Here is a 7,069-nt window from a genome sequence, read left to right as displayed (position 1 = left end):
TGAATATGTATAGATAGGAATATTCATGAAGGGGGAACTCATACATGCATAGTAGGCAAATATATATGTTATATGCATCCCATGTTCACTTTGGGATGGAGACTTAACATTTAAATATATTACAATTTGGCCCTATATGTCAAAAGGTGAAACAAAGAACACAGAGGTGTCTTGTGTACAACCTTTAAAAACCAGCTAAAACCAGTCCATGGAAAGAAGAACATAAAGAAGAAACACAAGGTATAACTGGTCATTTGCGGTGTCAAAACCACAAAAAGGGAAGGGAATCTGGTTGCAGCATCAGGCGATTGGATGAAGTCAATCATGGAACAAATCTTCCGTTTTTTGTTTTCTTCAGGGTTGGTTTCTGTTTAACTCAGGAAATAATCTGGGAAAGGTTAGCGAGGAAGGGGTTGTACTGAGGCGTGACCAAACCTCTGTCTTGTCATGGCCAGGGAACTTAGTTTTCAGTTTTACTGGGATTCCCCTTGGCCAAGAGGGGTCCTTGCAGTCTGCTGGAGGACTTAGGATTCTATTTTAATTTCACACCAAAATTCAATTATGCTGGCATCTTGATCTTGGACTTCCAGCCTTCGGAACTGTGAGAAAAAAATGTCTCTTGTTTAAACCACCCAGCTTGTGGTATGCTGTTAGGGTAATGCAAGCCGACTAAAACAAATCCCTTGGGATATCTTGATACATCTTTAGGGGTCACACAGCCTAGTTTGACAGGCTGACCCTAGTTTCCAGTTGCTGATGCACTATCCCTGTCACACAATATAACTGTTGAACTCTGTCCACTGCTCCCTCAACTAGCTAAAGCACAGACTTCAGTCATGCCTTGTCCAGGGGGATCACAGGGTTATAGTTCTTCAGGTTATACTTGCTAGGTCACCCTAACACACACTTCTGATGCCTTACATCACATTCCTCGGCCCACCTCTGAATTCACCCACATCTACCATGGACAGTTACACTCAAGCTCAGAAGTCCCATCTTCGGCTTTCCACAGTCATCTTTCCACTTTCTGCCTGGGGGACTTTTCTGATGCCTTGAATCCTTTTCTGATGCCATGAGAACCTTATTCACAGGGACAACAATATCCCAGACAAGAAATACAGAGAAGTTAACAGTACCCAGAGTCTAACCTTCAACCAATAGGAGACTGCAAGCAGGAGATAAATGTTCCAGCCTCCCAGCCCTCAGACGACGTGGGGTTGGGGGAGCTCGGGTTTCTGTATGCTTTCCAGAACGTACTGGAAGAATAATGGTCCCATTTCCCACAGAGGCAATCTCCATAATGCATCCTTAGGTCTTGGTCCTGTCCCCAGAAACAGACCCTGAAATGTGGATTTTTGTGTGAGCAATTTATTAAGGATGTGTTCCCAGGAGAGCGCAGTAAGGGTGTAGGGGAAACAGAGCAGGGCTAGGGAAGAAGGAAGCAAAGAGAGATTTCAGGTGAATCCCAGTCTTGGGAAATTATGCAATGTAAATCACACCATAGAGTGTGTCCCACCTGGAGGCAAGGGAGCTGTGCTTTCATACTTTTGTACTAGCCATTGGCTATGGGACACTCTGGAGCATGGGGATCCAAGGGACTATAAACTCCCAGGCACTCCTGATTCTCACTGGCTCCAGATAAGGCAATTCTAATAGTTCAAGAATGCTTCTATAATGAAGGCTGCATGTTTAATCCATGAAGAGCAAAACCCACAGAAGCCGGGAAATTGGGCAGTCAGTATAGGGGAAATACACAATAGTAGTGACATCATTCACTACATCTTTAATCAGTTTATTCTCCTTCCCTGTCTCACTTTCCCCATAACATCACACTTGCTTCCTGAGATCCCTTCCCCCGAATAACCCTCTGCACCAAAAGCCTTGTCTTAGGTTCTGCTTTCTAGGGAACACAAATTAATTAGCTTTGAGAACAGCGGGTGTCTGCCTCCTTGGAGCTGGAACTTCTCACATGACTTTGAGCTCAGCATGTAGGGGGTAATGAGAGATGTGCACTTTGTCAGAAGACAAAAGGTTGTGTGGGACTTTTCTCAGAATAATGAGCACCAACTCAAATGTATATACCTATGCAGAGCAGCTTGCAGGTTCTTTCCGAAACTAAGACGACTTGCTGTCTACACCCAGGCATGTTCAGAGCAGCAGCTTCTCTGTTTAAAGTTGATTTTATTTATTGAATACCATCTTACCATTTACCTCACTACATACAGAGTAAAAAACTGCTTTGTATAATTAGCATTACGTGAGTGCTATTTTCACTGGCAGGAATCTCCCTAGTAGGAGGGAATTCAAAGTTTCACAATCAAGCTTGTTATAATTTGCTGTATTTATTTTTGGTAATTCTATATTGGTGCCATGTGCTATAGCAATAGAAGCAGAAAACTGTGTCTTATAAAACTGGCTGATCTTCCTGGATGCACTCCTTGGAGGCACAGTTAGACCACTCGTTTTCCCCACCTTGGTCCTTCCTTTCTTGTCCTACCTTCAAAATCTAGGCACTGAGTTGAGATTACTATCACTCCTTCTTAAAAACATCTCCTGAAGAGACAACTGACAGCCCAGAAGAAAATATTTGCGAAACATAACTGATAAGGTACTTGCACCTAGAATATAAAGAACTCTAAAATTCAGCAGTAAGACAAAACACCAAATGTTTAAAAACTGGACAGACTTCAATAGGCATTTCACCAAAGAAGAGAGGCAGATGGCATGTAAGCATGGAAAAAGACATTTAATATCATTCATCATTAGGGAAATGCAAATGAAAACCACAAGGAACAGCATAAGTTTGGAGCACTAGTTTATTATGTTTATTACAATTTTTAATAAATTGAATAGGTAGTATATATATGGAATTAAAAAAAAAAGAATTTTTAAAAATAAAAACAGCTGACAATACCAACTGCTGATGAGTTTGTGGAGTAACTGGAACTCCCATACGTTGCTCATGGGAATGCAAAATCATATAGCCACTTTGCAAGAACAGTTTGGCAGTTTTTCCTCCCCTTTCTGAGGGCAGCTCATTTCCAATGATTGGTTAACACAGGAGTATAAAGACCCAGTCCCCTTGCCCCAACTTGGGACACCTCTAAAGGTCTATCCCAGCTCCAGAGCTCCTCCATGGAATTGGCTGAGTCATTTCCTGAGACTGGGCATTGCAGCCCAACTTCTCCCTCTGCCTATTCCTGATTCTTCCCTTTCCTTCATAGATTTTGACACCAAAAGGTACTCTCTCAGAAACCTTCTGCAGACTATTCCTCATCTTCAAATCTGCTTCCCAGAAAACCCAACCTGCGATATCCCTCCTGCCTAGTTTACTCCTTGAAACCCCTGGTATTTTAATTCAGCATTATGTGAGACAATCTCCTACATGAAAGAGCCAAGAAGAAACTAAATCTCTTGCTTTATAATAAGATCTAAGTCTCTGGAGAGCTAACGAATGTTATTTCAGGAAGTAAAGACAGGGTGCTGTCCAAAGGAATTCTGAGTCAGCCTCTGGTCTGCCAAGGCTCTCAGGAATAATTACAATTTAACTCTACTACAAATGTATAGTCCATGACCAGCCTCTTCTCCTAACCTGGATTGCTCTTTGTAACAAGTTGGATTCACTGAGAAGCAAACTTTGAAATGGATTTTGTGTGCAGGAAGTTTACTAGGGTGTGCTCTTAGGATCAACATCTGCGGGGAAAGTGAGGGAATCTGGATTGGGCAGAAGGAGAAGTTGGGTTTTGATGCAGCCACCAACAAAGGCATGGTAGGCAGAATGATGGCCACTTCCCTTCCAACCCAGCTCCACAAAGATGTTCACATCCTAGTCCCTGGAATTTGTGAATATATTACCTTAGATGGCAAAAAGGAACTTTGCAGATGTGATTAAGTTAAGGATCTTAACATGGGAGATTATTCTATATTAGCCGAATGGGCCCAATATAATCACGAGGGTCCTTATAAGGAAGAGAAGGAGGCAGGATGGTCAAAGTCAGAGAGAGAAGATATAAAAATGGAAGCAGAGGTTTGAGAGAAGATAAGATGCCTGATATGCTATTAGTTTTCAAGATAGGAGAGTTTATAAGCCAAGGACTACAGATGACCCCTAGAAGCTAGAAAGGGAAAGGGAATGGATTCTCCCCAAGAGCCTTCAGAAGGAAGGAGCCCTGCTGACACTTTGATTTTAGTCCAGTGAGATCCATTGTAGACTTCTGATCTCCAAAAACCATAAGATTACAAATTTGTGTTATTTGAAGCCACAAATTTATGGTAATTTATTACATCCAACAAAAGAAAATGTATACAAAAGACCTCAGCCAATTCCAGCAGGAAGTTCTGAAGTTGAGATGGTCTTTCAGAGTTTCCCCAAGCTGGATTGATGGGCTGGGCATTTATACCCCCCAAATAAACTACTCACTGGAAAAGAACTGCTCCTCAGAAAAGGTTGTGACCTTGCGCAAGGCAGTGTTTTTCGGTTTTGTTTTGTTTTTCAGCCAAAGTCAATTCCCAGAAAGGACTTATAGCACTCCTAGGGACTGAGGCAAACTAGTGCCTAAGCCCTGGAAGGATGAGGAGATTTATCTGACTGGCATAACATGACAACCACTGTGCTCTGAAAATCTATGCATTTTCCCCATCCTCACCTCCAGTCCTTGCAGTACTGATATGTAGAAAAAAAAATGCAGTTAGTTGTACTCTTACCAAGAAAATTAAACTCTTTTATCCTATGCTCACTTTAACATTCTCGAGCTTACTTGCTTTATTTGGAGAGAGGAGGGTTACATTTGTGTTCTCTATGCCTCAATTCCCTTGGGTTTCTAAAGTTAAGAAAAAGCTTCAGAGTGCAGATTTTCCCAGAAACTGTTCAATAGCAAAATCAATACAATTATTCTGAAACATGCTAAAAGTGAAACAGAAATACTGTTTGAGTACTGTAGAAGAGAAATTAGAAATTCATTTTAAGAAACATATTTCTAAAGATTAAGTCTTTGAGGAACTTGCCAAATGATGCAATTCTAATTTCACACATGCTATCGGTGTTATTTGTTGAAATATCACGAGAAACTGTTAAATGAATGTTTAAAGGGGGTAATAAGTGAGTTTATTTTTAGTACAACAGGAGTCACATTTTTGGCCATTTTGCATTTTATAGCTACAATCGGGTATCGCGTATTGCTTGATTATTAGAATATGAAAATACAACTATTCCTTTGTATGTGCTATTTTCTAAACTAAATATTCAAATTCTGTATAGAGTGTGAAATATTTCCATGTGTTCAGACACTCATTATACCTTGTTTGAACTAATTCCATAGTCTGCCCACTTGTCCTGATCTCAGCCACTACTCCAACCCATTCTGCGCACTGGAGTCAGATTAATCTTTCTGAACAGTAGCTTTAATTATGCCATGCTTTTATTCAAAACCTTTCAGTATCTCCCCAATGACAAGCTAGTTGCAAAGTCTTCTCCCTAGCATTGAAAGCCCTCAATATAATGTCCCTAAAATACCTTCCTAGTCTTTTTCCATTAACCTCCACCTCCACCACCACTACTCTACCTACCCCATGGTAGATCCAGCCAAATTGTAATGCTTCCCACTCTTGAGAACTCTTTACTGGCCTGCTTTTGATACTGTTCTTCCTTCAACCTGGAACACACTCCTCATTTTTGGTAGTTTGAGTCATATCCATCCAGAAAGGTAAATGTTATAAACCACCACAGAAAGCTTTTTCCCATTCAACTAACTAGATGTGATCTCTCCCACTTCTGATTCTCCATAAGATTCATGTCCTACTTAGGGATTGTTTTCATTGCAAGTAATAGAAACCCACTCAAATGGTTTAAATAAAAGGGGGAATTTATCTGAAATATGAAAGGGGTATCATAATACTCAAAATCCCAAACAACAGTCACAGTCCATGAGGTTAAAGAGAAAAACTCACACAGAAGCACAAACCCAACTGCTATGAAAAAGATGAAATCAGTTATTAGACATTGAAAACATGATTTATGACAACAAAAACAAATGAATTGAATAGCAGAATGAACATAGTTCAAGAAATTAGTGAATTGCTCTGCTTGATTTTCCAGTTCACTAATTAATTCAGCAAAAAGATGTGGGGGGAGCAAAGACGAAAAGCAGATTAAAGGAGGAGGTTAAAAAATAATGTAATTTTCGATGTTGATAGAAAATTTTCAGTTTAAAACAAAAAAATGCTTCACTTTAATAGCATGCACCAGCATGAGTATAAGATGTATAGCTTCTGGAACACAAGAGGAAGTCTGGGGCAAAGGGTGAGAGGAGTGGAGAATGCAGAAATCTTGTTCAATCACTTCCTTTCAGTTTTGCCAAAATAGTAGGTAGCAAGGGGTCTTATTTTTGTTTTCATTTACATTTTCTGCATTTCTGTAACTAGTGAAGTTACTTATCTTCTCATACATTTATTGGGTATTGATATTTCTTCTGTCAATTGCCTGTACATCCAATTTGCCCATGTCTAATGGGTTGCCTTTCTTATTAATTTATGGTTCTCTTTAGATATTAAGAATATCAAAACTTTGTCTAATTAACTGGGAGGAAACAGAGTATATGTTTCTTTTTTTTCTTCGTATTGGGTTTTCAAAATGGAGTCTCACTTGTCAGCCAGGCTGGAGTGCAGTGGCGTGATCTCAACTCACTGCAACCTCCGCCTCCCGGGTTCAAGCAATTCTCCTGCCCCAGCCTCTTGAGTAGCTGGGACTACAGGCATACGCCACCATGCCCAGCTGATTTTTGTATTTTTAATAGAGATAGGGTTTCACCATGTTGACCAGGCTGGTCTTGAACTCCTGACCTCAACTGATCCACCTGCCTTGGCCTCCCAAAGTGCTGGGATTACAGGCATGAGCCATCACACCCAGCCCAAAGTATATGTTTCTTGGCTTTAAAGTTTATTTTATTATTTGCTATAACACATGTTTAATTATTTAGAGAAATAGGCTAGAGGAAAATATAAATGAAGGTCAATAGTATTAGGATCAGATTTTCTATTTTTCTTCCTCTATGATTTCTTACCTTAAAGAAAA

The sequence above is a fragment of the Piliocolobus tephrosceles genome, chromosome 12 (assembly GCF_002776525.5).
Source record: "Piliocolobus tephrosceles isolate RC106 chromosome 12, ASM277652v3, whole genome shotgun sequence".
Classification (NCBI taxonomy): Eukaryota; Metazoa; Chordata; class Mammalia; order Primates; family Cercopithecidae; genus Piliocolobus; species Piliocolobus tephrosceles.
Note: the sequence above shows the minus strand (reverse complement) of the source record.